This window comes from Dipodomys spectabilis, unplaced genomic scaffold, assembly GCF_019054845.1.
Source record: "Dipodomys spectabilis isolate Male_0828 unplaced genomic scaffold, ASM1905484v1 ptg000175l, whole genome shotgun sequence".
Taxonomy (NCBI): domain Eukaryota; kingdom Metazoa; phylum Chordata; class Mammalia; order Rodentia; family Heteromyidae; genus Dipodomys; species Dipodomys spectabilis.
The window spans coordinates 3195067-3216130 of NW_024870852.1; the positions used below are offsets into that span (position 1 = coordinate 3195067).

The following is a 21064-nucleotide window of genomic DNA, read 5'->3' on the forward strand; positions in this document are numbered from 1 at the left end:
CCAGGCAGCTAGGATTTACTACCCAAGTCTTCACTCAACTATAGACAAAAAAAATCCTACCATAAGTATATAGATATATATGGATATATACATGTAGTCAGTATTACTTTTTTCCTTACCAACGTTAAGAATCAAATACTTTTGATCTTCAAAATTTTAAAGTAATTACTCTCAATACGATTCACAATTCTACTAAAAAAAACTTAGTTGCCAGATTAATTTTTTTTTATGACCAAATTCTTGTTCTTATTAGCAGAACTAAACGGATTTAGAGTTCAAGTTTCTCAAAAGTACTTTGCAAATGTCATTATGAACTCTGTGACATTATATGGTATTCTGTTACAGCATTTTAATTGAATTTAATTTTTCATTGGGAAATGAAACCAATTATCTGGGGGATTTTGGAAGATGTGGGAAAGCTCATCTCAGGAGAGATAAAGAAATTATTCCTGACAAGGATGCAGAGAGTAGCTTCCCTGTGAACTTAGGCTAACACCTTAAGTTCAGGAGGTCATGGAGAAAGACAGGACATTACTGCTCACAAGGGACAACTCTTCTCTCATACATAATAATGAACTGCTGGCTTTGGGTTAGAGCAACCTCGAAATGCCTGGGGTACCTAGACTGAAGTCCTTAATAATATAACACAACAATTCACAATATCAACCTTCTATTTATACAAATAAATACTAAAACCTCAAATTAATGAGGTGAGATGACAATTCACAATAGCTCATATTTTATAGTTAAGGCACACAAATTACCCTAAGGTTACGTAACTAGTAATTGACACAGTTGAGACTTAAACCCATGTTGTCTAATTCTGAAGCATTCTCTTAGCAACTTCCTACAAGACAGTGTTACAAAACAAAAGAACAACAAAAAAACACACACAACTCAAGATTGGAAAATAAGAAGAAGAATATGGAGAAAAAACACAAAAAGGGGAAAAAGGCAAATTCAAATAATCTCATATCACTTCAAATAACAAGTCATAACAGGTCTTGAGAAATCATCTACTCCTACTGGCAAGGGTCTCTCTGTGAATTGGTCCTTCAAAATCACGTGTTGGATGTGGCGGAAAGCAAGCCACAGGTTAGGGATCCCCCTACAACTATGGATGAATTCATATGGCTCATCATTACCAGGTGATTTTAATAGAGTTTCAGAGCCGTAAATCTCACATCACAGTTGCTGCTGATATGTGTTTTACTGTCATTGCCTCCTCTTTGCCAAATAAAGATAACTGATGATTTTGGTGAATTTTGAGATGTCAAAGTAGTGTCTATGTTTAAATTTGACTTCAATTTTTGCATTATATTCAGTTACTTCCCAGTTTCAATTGTGATTGTTAACTGAACTTGAATACCTAGGGATTCATATATAAGTTTATTGTTTTACATTTAATTAATTAGTTTCATATTAGTAGGAAAATAATTTAAGTGAATATATGATTTCTGAGTCATAAAATTTATTGTGAATGTTTTAAATGTATATGAAAATAATTTTTAGAATTTTTTTAAAAAACATGATTTGGATTACTAGCTGCATGAAAATCACACAAGATTTCCAAATGTACACGAATATTGTTGAGATCACAACATCACCTAAAATCTGCACTGGAGTCAGTCACTCACAGAGTCTTGCATTGTCATGAGAGAAATTTCTTCCAGGTTATTTTGAGCAGTCATAAAGAATAACCCAGCTAGATTCCCTTTATGTAAACCTCCAACCTATTAATCATAGCAATGCATGCCACACTGGCTCATTAAGTCTAATTTCTAGCCCATCAAAGATCTTAATTGTTCCTTGAACCTCTGTAACTTTTCTATACCCCTCTCTAAGGTAGCCAGATAAAATTCAACTAAAATTTCATCTTTAGATAAACAAAAAGCAGTATTTTAATATAAGTGCATCCTGCATATTACAGGGCACATAAACTAAAAGAAAAAATTAATCACTGATTATATGAAATTCAAATATTATCAGATACCTTGTGTTTTTATTTACTACATCAGTCTAGTTATTGTATCCATTTTAAAGCTATCAAAAGCCCATACAATCCTAGCACACAATCCTAATTCATTCATTTCAAAATCAAGCATGCATCATAATCAAGAGGAACTATGGAAATACTGATTTCTGGATCCCACTCCCGGAGTTTCTGGTTTTCTGTGTCTGCAGTTAGCCTGAGAATTATAATTCCATTAAGTTGCCAAGTATTAGGACATTTATCATGTGAGACATATTGGGAATCACTGAACAAGTTATCTGATTTAAGTAGAACATAAGGAAGACACATCTCCAGTTCTATAAAAGCTTCAGCTAAACTGACTTAATCCAGAGAAGAGGAGAGTGGGATTTATGTCCAGTGAGAATTCTGGCCCCATTGACTCAGGAAATACCTAAAGTTAAGAAAGTCTAACTGCTGTTTATATTAGAAGAAATTCCCCCAGATGGGAATAGCCCTTGTCAAGGTTCAGGGAGTCATCACCACAAAGGCAGTTTTCACTGGACCCATGAGCCATTCCTTTATTTTTATTTGTCCTGAAGAGAACTTGCACCTTGTCTTTAGGAGAAGTTTCCAACCGAATTCCCTTTCTTTGAAGCAGATATACATGTAATCCCTATTACTGCTTTGTTTTCTAAGTTTTCTGTGACTTCTGAACCCTGGTCTGTCTCCCAGGTACATTAGGTCTAAGAATCTATAGCAGATTAGATGCCTCCATTGAACTACCTTCCTACACCCTTGCATTCTGTCCTGCAACCTTGAAATCTCTTCCCATTTAGACTCTGAAGGATGGCTCTGGGACTTGCACTGGGCACCAGAATGAGGATGAGGCCTTACATGCTTCACCCCTTCTTCCAGAATGTTGCTCAGATGCCATGAAGGAACCCAGACTAGCCTGATAAGGCATGAGAGACCACAGTTCTGGGGAGATAACTACACAGCATCATTGTGCCCAGAGATAACCAAATTTTTCAGGTAGATCTCATTCTGTGTCATGGTTCTCTCTTGCATGGCTCCTACCAAAATTAGCTATCTAGGAAAGGAGCTAGCCTCCTTTTAAGCTCCTTCAGGCTGCATCCTCAGTATAAAGCCATACATTTCCATGGATACTCTATATGTAGTTCTTAAATATATCTGTTGATTCATCCTTCAACCATCCAGGCCTGTGTAATCATATTCAATATTAGTCAACACTAAGCATAGTTTTTTTCCCCATTTCTTTTTTATTTTATGGTTGGCCAAATTTGTTTCTCATTTTTGCCTTTAGCTCAGTAGTTTATTTATAGTAAAAAGGTGTGTGTGTGTGTGTGTGTGTGTGTGTGTGTTTACAGTTTTGCCATGAGAGGAATGAAAGCATGATTGACAGGCTGACTTACCAATTACAGCTTCTGACTGCAACAAATGGAAAAGACTTGTAGATAAGCAAGATAAACAGGAAGAAGAGAGGTGACAGTATTTGCCTCAACTGAAAACTATTACTAATATCAGAGAAGGCTTCATTTAAGCAAGAAATTGTGTTGTCATTAAGCAATAAGCATACACCTAGTATTTTTTTTCTCCTTAACTTTTGGTTTACTTCTTTTCTTGTTATACATATATTTCCAAAAATCTAAGCCTAAATATTTCTTTTGCAGGTGTTATCTTCCATTCTATGATTTTTAAGGGAAATGTTTGAAGAAATAGATCTGAGTCAGTGGATTAGATGATATTTTGAGGAATCCAACAAGTTGATCCTTCATTCTAGGAGACAAAGTTCTTATGTATAGCAGAGCCCATCAGAATAGAGAATAAGAGAAATGAATAGCCTGAGTTGTTAGACTAAACTCCTATTTGGTCTCCTGGTCCCCTTTCTTCTACAGTCTATAAGGACTTCAATGTGATAGCAGCAAAAGTACAAAGGGAAAAATTGACAGATATCCTAACAAAAGAAAAAGAGTCAGTGGCAAACAAGAATAGAAGATAGAGACAAAAAAGCAGGGATGAAGGTATAACACTGAGAGTAAAGCATTAAACAGACTATGCCAAGAGAAGATCACAATAGGTAGACTTGTCTTAACACTGGTCCAGGGGACAGAAGAAAAGTGTCTTAGACACAGTGCAGACAACTTAGTAATAGTTATAAAAATGCCAAAAAAAAAGGCTGAGTTGATACAATTATTTAGAACACACTGGGTTGCAGAGCATAGAAGGGTTTACTTGGCAGGAGAATGGAGGGGACTGACAAGACATAACATAGCACTCAGTATTTATCATCAATTTCAAAACATACTATCCCAAAATATGGCACCTTGGCAGTCACTCTCTACTTTCTTCCACTTTTCTCCCCAGAAACATGGTCATAAAAATTTCTCTGACCTATATCTCCTAAAATGTCATAAAATCTTCATTTCTTAGGGTTCTATTCTATATTTAGAGGCCTAGGAAAATCTGAACAAATATTCCTCTAGTTTAGTATCATTAGATCAGGCAGTTTTGTCTTCCAACCATATATCTGTACAATGTCTCAATAAATAGAGTTTTTCCTGGGTTTGGGTCTGGTCATTACTTATACTCTACACCCATTAAAATCTACATTGCCATGAATACAAAATAACAAGGGAAAACTATCATGGCATAAGATACTAAAAAAGACATAAAGGAAATGTTCACATCCTCGACTATTATAAGAAGTGGGAATGAAAGGAAGGAAGAAAGCTCAAGGAATAGATAAAACACCACCATCTGCCATAGCAGCCAGTCAAGATAGACTTTCACATGTTGAGGGGAAAAGAAGTTTAAAAATGTTATTTAAACTCATAGTCACTACTGAAAAGCTATACAAAATAATACATTCAAAAGCCAGGTTGAAGTTTATATGAGCTAGATATTAATGCATTAAATAAGACAATAGCCAATTTCCAAAACTGATGAATTAAGTATTTTAGGTTAAGCATATAGGTTATCGTGCTAATAAACCAGAAGATTTAAGGCAGAAAGCATTAGTGTGACTCCCTCCAAAGATGTGAGCAGGAGTGAGAGAACTGATCCATTTCCTTATGTCTTTCTTCACTACTTTTTTAAAACATGAAAAATGAAAATGCTACTTTCCCTACTGAATGATTATTCAACCTAAATGACTGAGGTAGCTATCCAGAGGCCCAGACGTGCACTTTCTGAGATAAATCAGAAAGTCTTTCAAATAAAATCTGATTGATTTGAGTACCCTCATTTAGAGCATGAAAAGCTGCAATAAAAGCTTTAATAATGAGGAAGTGCTAACAATTTCCACTTTGCTTTTATGCCCTGAAAAATCACTGAGGTTGGTATGACTGTATCAATATCAGTCAAGGCAGCAGCTCCCCAGCAATGTGGTTCTGTCAGGTGACACTCTCACGTGTAAGGAGGATGGTAATAGCTCAGATTTGGAAATCAAAGGCCATGGTATTACCCAGAATACCTGCTCTGCAATGAAGGACAAGGATATAAAGTACAACAGGGAGGAGATGTCCCTATAGGGTGTCAAATTCCTCCTCCTCAGTGAACATGTCCTGCAGAAGCCTGCAGCTACTTATCAGTCATAAGATGTAGATGGTTGGAAAAAGATCACTTCTAGATGCCACTTCCAGAAAGCATCTTTATTGCCCATGAGCTGTTGGCTTGAAGGGAAGTGACAGCACAACTCCATTAGCATAGTTCAATGTTAAATTAATACATAGTGGTGCTATATCCACTGAATTTCCTACAATATCCCCACTGCTACACTCTTTGGCACCATTGTTCTCATTTACCTGCTCTCATTGGAAAGTCTCTCATCTTTACTACTCTAGGAGGCTTTCTCCTGGTGTACACACTCATCATTTCCTCCTTCCCAAATCTCAGCTCCTATTTCTGGCCTTCAGCCATCCCAGTTGTCAAAATTATTCATAGAGTACAGTTCTGCTCTTCCCTTCTCTTTCTGGGGAGAAACTTACTTGGCTCAACTCCTCTCACTGTAGTACATCCCCAAGAGTGTTTTACAAACAAAATTTAACTCATTCCTTACTTCTTATTAAAAATATGACAAAAGGAATGGATATTGTTTTCCACAGGAAAATCCATTTCCAAATCCCTGTATATCATAAATCCCTTTCAGTGGAATCACAATCTATATCAAAATATGTCAGGTGCTGAGAAGTCGGTAGTAATGAAAAGTATCTCACTGTGTTTAGCTCAAGCATTTCACTTCTGTGGAAAACCTTTAATACCACCACTTAGAATTCCTCTCTTTTTTTTGAGCCAGCTCTGTCCAAAACGCAAGTTGTGTTCTCAGGAACTATGGTCTAATGTGTTTTTTTCACGTTTGAATGCACTTTAGAATCATCTCTGGAAACTCCTGAGGAGTGCTAAGCCTCATCTCACAGCTGTTGAGTCAGTACGTCTGGTGTAGCATGCAGCTACAAGTTCCTCGTGATGCTTCTGGTCCACGGACAGTATCTTGAGCAATAAACTGATATTGAAAAAGGTCTAAATATCTCAACATTACATTCAGGGTCCAGCTTATTTAATCAGACTCCTGTCATCCATTTTTTTCTCTCTTCTCTTTGGTTATCTTATGCTTGCAACCCAAAGAATATCCTGTCTTCCCTCTATCTTAGTGGCTTTTTCCTGTCTCCATTATCTCTTCTGTCCAAACCCTTCCATCTTCAAGATCCAGCACACACAGATGCTGGACCATTTCACTATCTCTGCTTCCTTACAGACTTATAACTTTCTATCCCAAAATATAGCTGTATATTTGCACTGCTAAACTTTTACTGCAGTCAAGAAGCTGTAGGATGATATGCTCTGTCTCATATTTATGTTTGGCAATACCAGTATCTGGGAGAAAGCTTTATAAAAGGTAAAGAAAGGGTCAGTAAGCATTTGATGAGTGAATGGACACAGATCTGACACAACATTATAAGACAAGTGTAGGAACACTCTGTTTCAGTGAACTGTGCTGAGTTCTGTTGGCAAATCTATTAAGCACCTTTGAGGGCTCATAAACTGGCTGTACCAGATGGTTTTGTAGGTTGTTTTACATGTATAACATGTGCAGTTGTAGATGGTTACTCACATTAGAGACATGAAAAAGTGATCCATGTCTACAAGTTGCTATTAAAGAACAGAAGTGGAGGCGGGGTTCAAACATACTACAAATAAATTATTTGGATCAAATAAGGCTGTGTATTACCAAGGTGACATTTAAACCAAGACCCCAATGCTGAAACCAGATATTCAGAAAACCAGGGGTAAAACTTTCTAGACCGAGAAAATAACAAGTATGAATTCAGCATATTCAAATAACAACAGCCAGTGGAGATCATGGGAAGAACCCAACTTAGATGAAATCAGAAACATAGACAGTGGCTAGGAGGCAGATCCCCTTTTTAGACTTACGTAAAGGGTATTTTATTTTTATTGTTGATGTTTCTGGTTTGTTGGTTTGTTTTAAAGGGAATGAAAATTCTCTGAGAAACATACTCTAATCTATACTTAGTAAACTACTCTTCCAATGTAATTTTAAATAATAATATTAATAACCAAGACAAGACTGGGAGCAGTTAGGAGCCTATTGTTAGAAAGAGAAAAGAAAGGGCTTAGACCGACTGCTAGAGGTTATGATAGAAGAAAACAGGTAGGTTCAAAACTATTCTGAAATTTTCACCAAAATCAGATGAATTAGTCTCAAATATGAAGCATAAAAAAGGCACTGAGGTTGACTCTGGATCAATATGACCTGGAAGTCATGTTGAACAAGTGAGAAATGTATGGAAATGGAAAGTCAAGATGAAAAAAATCAATTTTTTTCCTATGAGAGGTTGTTAGGCTTTACACTTTGAGGTCTAATACATTTATTAAGTATTCAAGTGGTAAGATCAAGAAATCAGTTAAATATATGAGAGGTAGGGATGGAAACAGAGATGGCATGTAAAACTTGGGGACTAACTGTGATCACCTAGGAAGAGAAAGGACAGAAAGAGATGTTATTTGAATAAGGAGAAGTTAAACAATGTAAAGGGATCAGGATGAAGGACACATGATTAGTAGAGTCACATGAAAGTAAGAGGTACGGGATTACTGTCACCAAGCAGAGTGTAGGATCATTGAGTCCAATGCTGTTAAGTTGGATGATGAAGACAAGAAGGCGACTATTGGGTTTCATAACATAGAGGTCACTGAGTCCCTTGACAAGAGAAGAGAATTTGAATTGCAATTGTCTGAAGAAAGAGGTGAGGACATCAAGCCTATCGATGTTGACACTTACAAGAAGTCGTTTTAGGAGCAATGCTGTTACTGAAACACAAGACAGAGAGAGAGTGGAGGTTCGAAGTCCCACAAAATGATGAGACAAAGAAAAAAGACGAACCAATGCAACAGTGACACTAGGCTGGAAATGATCTTTACAACTTGGGGAGGGTGGGGAGTTGGTATGGAGAAGGAAAGCAGGAGAAAATGAGGGAGGGCTAACACTTTTCAACAAGAAATGTACTCATTACCTTAACTGTATTCCCTCTGTATATCACCTTCACAATAAAATGAAAATTCTATACAAAAGTCACTTCTGAGAGGCAGGTTCTGAAGAAGGATGATTGGGTCTTAACTGAGCATTCCTTTGAGATTTATATTCATGCGTTTGGAGTGAAACCTCATCAATATGGCTGTATGATGGTTTATTCTATTTATTTATTTATTTGTAGTTGGTACTAGTTCAAATCCATGAGCCCAGTGGCTGAGCTGACAGAAGAATTAGGTGTGAGTACATTTGGGGAATTAGCAAAGTAAGTGTTATTGAGAGATGGGAAACCAGGAGAGGAGAGTGGTTATAAGGTATGATAGACAATGGAATTGAGGATGGGTAAGAGGGGTAGGGAGCCTGAAGGCTATCCTGCATAATGAAAGAGCACTAGGAACCATACAGCATAGGTCTCAGTTCAACTGATAATGCCTGGACTTGCCTTTATAATACAGGTCCAAATCTCAAGTGATTCAGATTCTTAAATATTTTGAGCACCAACAGGACAACTACAGTTTGAAAAATGCTACACCTGATCTCATGTGCCCAACCTCAATCAAAACACAGACATATTAGAATGTGTATTAGAAACACATACTCCAGCTATATAAATTAGGTATGCATGAGGTATGAATGAGTTTGGTAGTTAGATTTGCCTTTCACTCCATCTATGTCATGTATATGAGAATATTTCAAAATCCACAGAAATATGAACTATGAAGCCCTTCTGGTCACAACCATTTTGGACAAGGGACAGTTAAACTCTAGTAGAGATCATGATGATTCATCAGTGAAAGTTGCTATCTGGTTTTAAAAGGTGATAGAGTTGCTGGTGACAATTTCAAATTCTTAGAAAAAGGCATGAGTAACAGAGTTGAGTGGACCAAGGTGTCGTTTGAGGTTAAGACAAGAGTTTTGATGTTATTTTCTGTATTCATCCATTTTGATGCAGTGGCTCATAACTGTCATCCTGTCTGTTTGACAGCCTGAGACTGGGAGCATCACAGCCTGGGCAAAATGTTCATGAGTCCTTTTTTTAACCAATAACTAGGCAGAGTGGTATGAACCTGTCTTTCCAGCAATGTGGGAAGATGAGATCAGGAGGATCAAGGTTGGGAAGCCAGGCTGAACAAAAAAAAAGTTCATAAGATACTGTCTGGACAGACAAAGCTGAGCATAGATACACATGTCTGTCATTCCTAATTATGGTGGGTAACATAAATAGGATTGTAGTCCAAATTGGCCTGGGCAAAAAAAAAAAAGAAAGAAAGAAAAAATCAAAACCCCATTTTGAAAATAAGGCGAGTAAAAAAGTTATGGAGGCATGGCTCAAGTATGGCACCTGCTTTGCTAGTATAAAGCTCTGGTTCAAACTCCAGTACCACCAATATGTATGTATGTATGTATATATATACACACAGGTGTATATGTATATATATGCATATATATGTGCATATAGACATATGTATATGTGTATATATGTATGTTTTATGTGTGTATATATCATATATATGAAAATATTCAATTGTATCTAAGTATTTAAGATCTCTTTCACTGTGAATCATAGAAACAATATTGATGTAGACCACAATTTTTCTCCCTATAATGGCAAACCTAGCTTCCAACAGCCAACAAACCACTCAGATTGTGCTTGAGCCATCCAGAGCAACTGGTTTTTTTCCTAATCTCACCTTCAAAACTCTCATGGAAGTCGATGAATGTCCTCCTACATGGCAAAACTCCTAAGTGTATAGATGGATGGATTGTGAGGCAAATAGTCCCATAACTGCCTCTTACAAACACCAGCTGACTCAGATCATGATGCAAGAAAGGTTCAGGCAAGACAAAGTTCATGAACACATTTTTACTGAGGAGGAATGTCTATAATTTAGACTCGTAGTCACAGCTTTTGGCTTCTTTCTTGAGTGCCTGGATGTTATTATTGGCTTACCTTTGCAGCTAAGTTCAGCAGAGAAATTGGCAGGTTATGATTGTCTTGAACTGTTTTACACAAAATATCTCTGTTGCTCAGGTACCTGGGGCTATGTCTGACTTGTTTGTGTAAATAACTTTATTCAAGTGTAATTAACATACAGTTAGAAAGGAGTACAAAGTGCTCCTCAGATTTTGAGGATATGAATGTATACAGGCAACCTGATAATGCAACAGGACCTTCGCAATACTCCAGGAGCCTCCTTGTGGCCTGTTCTTGGCACTCTCCCTTCCTTAACAGCAACCTCTATCTGGACTTTTTCCCCTTATTTCTTTTTTCTTTCTCTGGTGCTAGGAATCGGTCAAGGCTTTGCATAAGCTATTTGCTCCTCCGCTTAGTTATGTCCTCAACCTTTGGATTTTGTTGATGGTGGTGTTAGAGGTTCTGTGTGGCAGATGCTGGGGCTTGAATTCAGCCTGGCCTCTGTCCTTGAGCTTTTGTGATCAAAGCTCTTCCTTGAGCTTTTGTGATCAAAGCTAGTGCTCTACCACTTGAGCCACAGCTCCACTTCTGTCTTTTGATGATTAATTGGAAATAAGAGTCTCGTGGACTTTTCTACCCCAGCTGGATTTGAACTGTGATCCTTACATCTCAGCCTCGTAAGTAGCTAGGCATGAGCCACTGGTGCCTGACTAACCCTTTTTAAAAATCTTTTTCTTTTATTTTTTTTTCATACAGCATCTCGCTACATAACTTGGGAAGTCCTTGAGCTTGCTCTAGAATCCAGGATGCCTCCAACTCACTATCTTCCTGTCTTGGTCTCCTGAATGCAGGGATTACAGACATGCAGTATTAGACCCTACATCTCCTAACTTCTCATACCAGGGGTAATTTTGTTTCTCCATGTCTTGGTATTTGAAGGAGAGAATGTGTTATGGTGAATAGATGTTCTGGGACAGATAAAACATAGAATGTTTAAATGATGTATAGGTCTGTGCTGTATACAAGAGCTAAAATTCTTGCTCCTACCCTCTCCTTCCTCCCTGAGCAAAGAAACAACCTTCCTGGGTAAATAACCACATTACCCTCAAAGGCTGCACATAATTATATAATGATATAAATTGACAGGACACAGGTTCATTTCCTTTTATCCAGGCTTTTCCTTCTGTGTTTTATTTTTGCTTAGTGTTTTTCTTTTTTCTTCAATATGAATCTCTGGAACATTTATAATGAATCCTGCAGTGAACACCCTTCTTAGACTAGAGCTAATTGCACAAAGCAGCATTTAATCTTTCATTTATGTATCCATAATGGAGACAGCCCTTCTGATAAAGGTAGCAGACATGGGCTTAAGTGCTCTCCTGTTCTCTGCAGCAGAGCAGAGCTGGGATATGTAAGACCTGAAGCAGGGCCTTCCTAGACTCATTTCTGACAAGCAGGAACATTCTACGGAAGTTTCTATGGAAACTGGTCACATCAAATGAAATCAACAACTCAGTCCTGTTTCTTCCTAAGGGAGCTCAGGTTATATGATGCTGGATGTAAGTTGGCCTGAAGAAACAAAAACCATCTAAGACCTTTGCTGTCAAGGGAATGGACAACTGAAATACGTTTTATTTGGCCAACAGAGGATAATAGATTTCTGTTACGGGCTCACAAATGTCATCATGACACCAAAGTAACTTTCCTAAATAATACCTTAGTGGTACACTGACTGCCCCTAAAATTCAAATTATCAAATAATGTTGCAGCTTCCCATAGGTCTTAAAAGGGGAAACTAAATAAATTAATGAATTTAAAAATTCATTATCTATTATCTATTTTTCTTCATTTTCCTCCACTGTGCATTATTTATTGGTACATAGGCTGCAGATGGGGAAATACATACATTCTATCTCAAGAGTTTTTATGTGTGAACTCATATATTACCACCCAGATCAGGATGTATATATGTACTTCTGTATGTGTATGTGTACATGTCTCTCTCCTACTGCCTCTCTCTAAGCGGCTCATTACATCTCCTGTCTTTCGCTTTCTCTCTTTCTTATAGTCTTGCTTGACCATTAATCAAAACGAATCACCTATAATACAAAGTCAGCTGTTTTCATCCCAAGTTTGTATTCCTCTCTCTCTGCTGTGTCTCAGTTTCTCCACCCCCTCCCCAGCCCCCGGCCTTGCTTTCCTTCCCTCTCTCTCATTATCACAATATAGCCTGGTCTAAAACTTAGAATTCTCCTGCTTCCATAGTCCAAGTAAGGGGAATCTAAGCACACTCAGATTCAAGTTTTTTCTTAGCTTTTCCTTTTTTTCCTCTCAGAGCTAGAGATGGAACTTGGAGACCAGTGGTATGGCAGCATTCAATTAACAAACTATATCTCCAGCCTTCAATGTATTTTCTTAATGCTTACAGATACATGGAATTGTCTTGTCCTTACATCTGTGTACTTATGACCTCTTTCTCACCTCTATAAGAGCAGAAATGTCTCTTGTTAACGCTTTCTTCTAATGCTTAGAACTTAGTTTGATATATGGTAACAATAAATATTGGTTAAATGAATGAACAATAGACATAAAATACAAAAGGCAACCCCTTAGAAAACACGAATGAAGAGAGAAATTAAAATTTTTTCTAGGCCGGCATCATCATGTTTAATATTAAAGCATTAAGAAGATGAAATCTGCAACGCATTTCTGAATGATCAAAATGAGAGCAAAATGAGATACATTTTCATCATTCCAAGTAGACTGTCATTTGGCTAAGATATAAACCAAAATCTGCTTTCTATTTTAGCACTGCCAGGCTTTGACAATATAATCATTGTTTCTTGAGCTCTGGGGGCATAGATGACATCTGGGAACTAATAAACCTTTGATGCTAAGAGAAAAGAAGTTGTTCTTACTAAGTCACATGCAGTATTGCACCCAAATAAACATCTGACAAACATATTTCCCTCTCAGCTTGATCTTTCAAATAATCAGAGAGTAAACAGGCCAACAATGGATTTTACCAGGACATGTTTCACAATTAGATTAGACATTCCTAAACAATATTAAGGGACTCTTCTTCTCAATTCCTACCTTCTTCTGTCCCCACCAGAATATTCACAGTATAACTAAAACATTTGTTGTCCTCATTATGATTTCCTTCAGAGAATCATCATATTTGGCTCTTTGCTAATGTGAGCCCAAAACCTGACTCTAACTGCCTTATGTTAAATAAAATGTTGAAAATGAGTTGTTGACCCAGCTATTAACCACCATAGTCGAACAATGTCAATAAAGTTGCCACATTTCTACTGGGGGATTTCTCCAAATTTGGATTTCATGAAACAAGATGCTGGCTCAATCATATCACCAGGTCTACAGCCTCAAAGAGGAATTTTCAGGGTGAAGTCTGACTTACTGTGACTAATATATATGACAGAAAGAATGAGGCAACTCTCAGTCTAACAGCCACTTTAAAAAAGTTTTCATGCTTATATTGAAGTTTCTCCTCATGACTTCAAAAATTTCACATTGCCTATCTTGTGTCATGTATGAGACACATCAGCCATTTTCCTTAATCACCAAGATCATTGATATAGATGTTATATACAATAAAACATGCCCAAGAAGTAAATACTACAAATAAAAATGTGGAACCTACAAAGGAGAAATAAACCATCACTACTAAGGCCTACCCTGATGCCACAGGACAGATAAGGTAAGCCCAATGGAGATCAAAAGAACTTCCACCAAAGCCAGTCCGAACAATGAACCCACAGCACTGTGAGCTAAATGAATGGTCTTGTCTTAAGCCACTGTATTTTGGGAGCAGTTTATTATGCAGGCTAGGATGGGCTCTAATCTGATTTGATTAGTGTCCTTGTAAGAAGAGGTAATTTGGACAGAGAGGCATTAGGGATATGCATGCACTGGGAAGACACCATGTAAGGACACAACCAGAAAGATGCTGTGAGCCAAGGGGAGAGGCCACAAGAGAAATCACTGCTGTCAACACCTTGATCTTGGACTTCTAGCCTCCAAGACTAGTATTTTGTTATGGCAGCCCTCACTGATTTTCACTGCCTGTGGAGGGGGGAAAAATGTGGAATGAATTTTCGAGCTTTTTTTCACTGATAATCACTCTGATGATTCCTGTGTCCTTCTTTAAGAAATTCTAAACAAACAAAAAAATGTTCATAAAATCTGTTCATTGCATTTGAGGCATCAAGGTAAACAATGATTTCATCACTTTCCGTAAAAACAGATATGACTGTAAAACTTCCATGTCCAATGCCACTCTGAAAGAATCCTGCCGACAGTTTGCTACATCTCCTTGTAGTATGCAATTGATTATTGGCTTTTCCCTACTTCCTGGAAACCTTGATGACAGGCACCAAACCGTGTGCCAAGGATCTGGGCCCTGTCACTGGACATTCAGTATCTTAAAGCCATTCCTTTGTAGCTGAAATGCCAGCAATTCGTGCTACCACCTGATCTAAAATCACACTCCTAGGAGAAAAAGTAGTTTTTCCCTAACCTGTTTTATGAGATTTTACTTTTGCTAGTCCTTCTATTGCTGTAAGGAAACAAAATCTCATAGAGGATGAACTAGACAGGAGGTTGAAATACACCTTTCCCATAGAAAGTCCTAGAAAGCAACCATGCCAAGGAGTCACCTTTCAGAAGAATCCCTTTGATATATCTGGCAATAATGGTAAGCATTCATTGAGTACTTACTAAGTCTTAGGCACTAAGGCACTAAAAGTATTGTATTTATTTTATGTCATTATTTACACCATAAGGGAGTTTGAGTCTCACTAGAATGTCATAACTTCCTACCAGAACATGAACACCAGGTTAGTCTAACCTTTAAGGTGAGCATCAGCTGTATCCACTCAGGCTCTATTACCTCTGCTGCCCCTGAGGAATCTGCTTCATAGTGCTTGCTCAGCAGCCCCTAGTGAGGGCTCCAAGCAAGATGGGCTATACTTCGCATGGCACCAGCCTCATCTTTTAGAGGCAAGAAGGTCTCCAGGAGCATTCCTCCAAACTCATCCCATGTAGGACTCCAAGGAGAAAAGCACATCTCTCATACCTACACACACCAAGAAACATGTTGGTTATGGAGGATCTTCATAGGCCCAGATGTCAACCTCCTCTACCCCTGTAGATCGTGTTGGGTATTTTTCCCTAGCCCATTTCTTCCAACTGTGTTTAATATCTATCTAAGCCAGAATTTTTCCATGTAGAGTTATTAGTGACTTTTTTTACTCAGTGTTCTAGGCCCATAAGTGTCTAACACACACACACACACACACACACACACACACACACACACACACACACACACACACACACACATCTACTTCTAATTGCAGCATAGCAAGGCTCATTCTAAGTGCATTTGCTTCTTTCCTCAAACCTTGGCATTGTCAAGGTAACTAAGGGTTAAAACAATCCCCATCCATCAGGAGCAATCTTTCAGTGTCCATTAGATGAGGACCTTAAGGACCATCTGGAAATGCTTAAAGAGCAGTGGCTGAGGATTTACAGCTAAGACTTCTTTCCAGAAGGAAAATCCCACATAGTCCCTGCAATTCTCAAAGGGATGGACCAGAGGTCAAACATACTGGAAACAAATGTGACTCATCCCAGTAACTGATCCCAGCAAAGCTTCCTCCTGGCTCTGTCTTATCACAATTCCTACTTCTTCCAGATTGGAGACTTTTAACACAGAGTTCCTTAACATAAAGGAATTTTCAAAAAATTACTCAGGCAATTGAAAATGACAATCGATACAGTTGAACATGTACCCCAATCAGAACAATGTTTAGTTATTAATGCAAATGAGAAGGTTGCACATTTTAGAATGGGTTCCCTTGGAATTCTAACAACAAGCAGCTCAAACCAAGCAGTCTGTACACCAGCTTTGCTTTATAAACACCATTAATTCTCACCAAGATTTCTCGGGAAGAGTGAAAGCAACAGGGGCTTGGATTCTGCCACACCTATAACAACCCCTGGAGATTGGAGGACTCAAAGAGCAGCAAAAGAAAAAAAAATCCTTTATCAAAATATTTTTGTACATCAAGATGTATTGTGTTCATAAACTGCTTTGTTAAATGGCAACTCCTTTGTACAACTACTTAAAGATTAAAATAAAATTTAAAAATATTTTTAAAGAAAGCAACAGTAAAACCACAGTATGGGAGAGAATATGCAAGTCATATTTGCTAAGGAGCAAGTATCTGGAACAAATACAAAAAAAAGTGTTACAACTAATTCGATAACAGGAAGCAAACAATCCACTTTAAAAAATGTGCAAAGGAAGGCCAGGTGCCTGTACTCACACCTGTAATCCTAGCTGCTCAGGAGGCTAAGATCTGAGGATCGAGGTTCGAAGCCACCCTGGGCAGAAAAGTCCGTGAGACTCTTATCGCCAATAAACCATTAGAAAACCGGAAGTGGCACTGTGGCTCAAGTGATAGAGTGCTTGCCTTGAGCTGAGGAGCAGACAGTGCCCAAGCCCAGAGTTCAAGCCCCAGGACCAAACCAAAAAAAAAAAAAAAAAAAAAAGCACAAAGGAGCCAGGGAACAGTGGTGCATAACAAACAACCCTAGCTACTCAAGAGGCTGAGATTTGAGGATTGCAGCTCAAAGCCAGCCTGGGCAGGAAAGTCCATGAGACTTTTATCTCCAACTAATCAGCAAAAAGCTAGAAATGGAGCTGTGGCTAAAGCAATAAAGTGCTAGCCGTGAGGGAACAACAACAGCAACAAAAAAGCTCACAAACAGTGCCCAGGCCCAGAGTTCAAGCCACAGGACATGCACAAAAGGAAAAGAAAAAGGAAACATACATGAATAGAACATTTCTTCAAGAATATATAGATAGCCAACAAACAAATGAAAAGATACACAATACTGCTGACAAATGAAAAGATACACAATACTGTTAATCATTAGGAAATGGAGATGAAAAACATAGCAAGGTTTAGTTTCCCACAGATTAGAAAGGCAGAATAATAAAAAGAAAAAAAATCCTAAAGTAACATGTTAGCAAGGATGGGAAGAAATTGGATTAGAAAGCCCATGGTTTCTGATAAGGTACAGCTGCTATAAAAATAAATTTTGTTCACCTTGAAGTGTTAATTTTTTCCATAAACTCTTCTGTCCAAGTTGAACTCTTCTTAAATAAATGAAAACCTTACTGTAGCCTGATTGGAAATAGTAATGCTGATACTTTCCTTTTTTTGATATGCGTGTGTGTGTGTGTGTGTGTGTGTGTGTGTGTGTGTGTGTGCACCTGTGCGTGCACGCGCATGCACCCGTGGGTGTATTCTTTTGTTTTAAGTGTATGAGGATCAGATAATGGTTCTTAATGGGTGGGATGAAATTTATTGGTTCATTTAATTTGCCTCACTCACAGTGACATACCTCTGGTCAAGAACTCCAAATTATATAAATCTATAGAGATACTATGTGAATTGGTGACTCCCAGGGGCCAGCTAAAAGTAGGGAGCAAGTATTTTAATGAGTCTGAGAGGTTTTCTTACAGGGTGATAAATGTGTTTTAGAACCAGAGAGAGGAGGTAATTATCTAAGATGGTGAATGTGTTCAACAACTGTGAATGGTTCACTTAAAATGTTTAAGTTTTATAACATGGATTTCACTTCACTTACAAAAATGGAAAGGAGGGAAGTGGGGAGGAATATGCAGGAGAAAATGAGGTAGGGGGTAATAGCGTTTAAAAAGAAATGTACTCATTACCTCAGTTATGTGACTGTAACCCCCCTGTTCATCTCCTTCACAATGAAGACATAAAATTTTTTAAAAGCAGGGTAACAAAAATTGCTCAAAAAGAAATGTACTCATTCCCTGATTTATGAAGCTATAACCCTTCTTTACACCTTAATAATAACAATTTTTTTAAAAATAAAGTGGAAATAAGAAATAGGAAAATAAGAAAAAGCAACTAAGGTTTTCCAGTGTGACTGAAGCTCCTATAGTGGGGGAAAATGAACACATTAGTACTGGTGACTCTGGGAAGATAGAAGGAAGAATGGTGTAAACACAAAAAAAGAAGGTTGTTCTGTTCCTAATAGAAGACAGGCATTTAGATATACTCCAGAATCCACAAAAATGTCACTTTGTAAAATCCCAGAAAGCAAAGCATCACAAAGTAGGAGAGTACCTCAAGTTGGGACAATGTGATACATGGAGGTCATCAGCGACAGTCTTTTACAGACCTTCTATTCTTTTACATGTGTGCAAAAGAAAAAGCAAATGGCTATGCAGAAAGAAGGAAGAGAAAGAAGCAATTTAATTAGAAATGGACTGTGAGCTACACAACTCAGATTTTATATCCAAAGCCACAAAAAAGAAGGGAAAATGGGAATGCATAATTTATTTGCATTAGGATCGACCCTACCAGCACCATCTCCTTGTTGATATTTTCAAAATCCAATGAATCTTATGGTACTCAGCTAATTTTACACTTGGGAAAGCCAAGAACCCTGGCTTTAGAGCCCATGTTCTCTTCCTCTCACAGTCCAATATTATCTAGCCAGGTGATGAATATAAAAAGTCATCTGCTTTTCAGTCAACTTCTAATTGTTCGAGGAAAGTGGGTTTGAGTTCTGCTTTTTCAGAAGTTTAATAAGGATTCTTTCACCTATCCTTAATGAAATTGCATTTCTCCACTGTATTAGACCACTGTATTATTACTTGGGGACTAGAAAAAATGCACTATGACTGCATCATTTCTCCAGTCATTTGTCACAGATTATTATCTGAATCCTTACTGCAAACTCTCAAGACCTCCAGACATCCAGGAAGGGTCAGTGGATGATGTCAGCACTGTCACTGGCTGAACCACTGGAGTCTTTTTCAAATTGCCCTCTTCCTGCCTGGGTGACACTTGATTCTCCTGACAGGCCACAAAATATGGGAAAGAATTAAGCAGCTGATAGGAGAAGTGGTTGCAACCCAAAGTCACCAGCTGGCTCTGAGAGAGAGAGAGAGAGCGAGAGAGCGAGAGCGAGAGAGAGAGAGAGAGAGAGAGAGAGAGCTTATTTTAGTCCATAGGCCCAGATAAGCTGCTTTCTTCTACCTGAGGACATTAGACAAAAGGATGCCTCTTCTGTGCAGTTCAGTAAAGTAGCCAAAGGTTGCAATGACTTCCATTGACTTTAAACAATTTTATTTGATATGCATACCTCTTCCAAAATTTAATTTTTCCCTCTTTATAGAAATGGATCAAACAAGCATTTCTATTACTATTGGAGAAGGAATCCATGTTTCAGGCTTGGACAAAACTCAGGATATCCAATGGAAGATGGAATAAGAAATCCCATCTCTGGAATAATAAATTCTTATTATCACCAACACAAAGACCATTGGGCAATTGTGTCAGAACAACTTCGATGGCAGTGTCCTCACATGAAAATTCTAGTCAAAGGCAAGAGCTAAAACTTTTAGACTACTTTTTTACCCTGGACTGTCAGACCTTTTCCAGTTTCCTCAAACCTTAAGGGTAAACTGAAGCTGGAACAAATAATGCTAATATAACTTTTTAAAGGTTAAATAAAAAAATTAAAAACAAGACAAATTTTAAGCATTTGCTAGAGTAGAAAATGGACATTTGGTTTTCAAATACATCATGCTATAATTTTCAGTTGATGCTTCTCTTTTCTAACATCTTATTTAAGTATACCTAGATTCTACCATTAAAATGTTATTATATTACTTTTTTCAAATATCTAGCCCTTTATCCAGAAGAGCTTTTTCTTTAAATGCCTTTCACAGTAAGTAAGTTCCAGAACTGAGTGCACTCCACCTAAATTCTTACATGGTTGGCATTTTAATAATGTTTAGTGGAAGGCTATGAGGCAGGTATAAAGAGGAAATAAATGCTCATTATGTACCCAACAAGTGATAAAGATTAGATTCTGACAAAAGACAGGCACTTTCTCATGAATACTAGGAGGAACAGTGCTTGGCAGATTGCTGACCTTAGCAACTGGAAGACTATCTCTCAAAGGTCATGATGTTTCTCTCATGCCCATTTTTTTTCTCCTTGATATTACAACTTGGGAAGGAAACCTGGTGACCATATAGAGTAAGAAACAAAGCCAAAGAATGCAACTCATGGAAAGCCAACCATAGGTCAACATAGAAGATTTTGTCCTCTGAAGGAGATATTCTTGGGTTGTTAACAATATGTTCTTTTGCTTAGAGAAACAGGATTTAGGTACTTTTGTCCCTTTCTTTTTGCTCTGTTCTCTCTCAAATCTCAATTCTTCAACTCATCACAAAAAGAAGGAGAAAATGTGGGGCTGAGGTATGGCTCAACAGTTGAGAATGGTTCTAAAAGTAAAGAAGGAAAGATAAATGGGGGGGCCAGAGTTGGCCATTGAAGATGAAGACATAAGAATTTGGAAAAATTCTATTAAGTGAAGTAAGCCAGGCCCAAAGAAACATAGGTCCCATGGTTTTCCTAATTTGCAATAACTAGTATATGTCTGAGACAAGAAGAAAAAGTCAGATAAGTTGATGTTAGGTGAAATGAACCCCAAGATAAGGATTCAAAATTTTTTTTCTTTCTTGCGATTGTTTTTAACA

General features: G+C 37.8%; 1 protein-coding gene across 1 annotated transcript in view; it reads right to left on the minus strand.

Annotated features, from left to right (window-relative positions):
- Positions 1-21064, minus strand: part of Plcb4 (phospholipase C beta 4) — a 366535-nt gene that overhangs the window by 200902 nt on the left and 144569 nt on the right. The gene's annotated exons all lie outside the window — the stretch shown is intronic.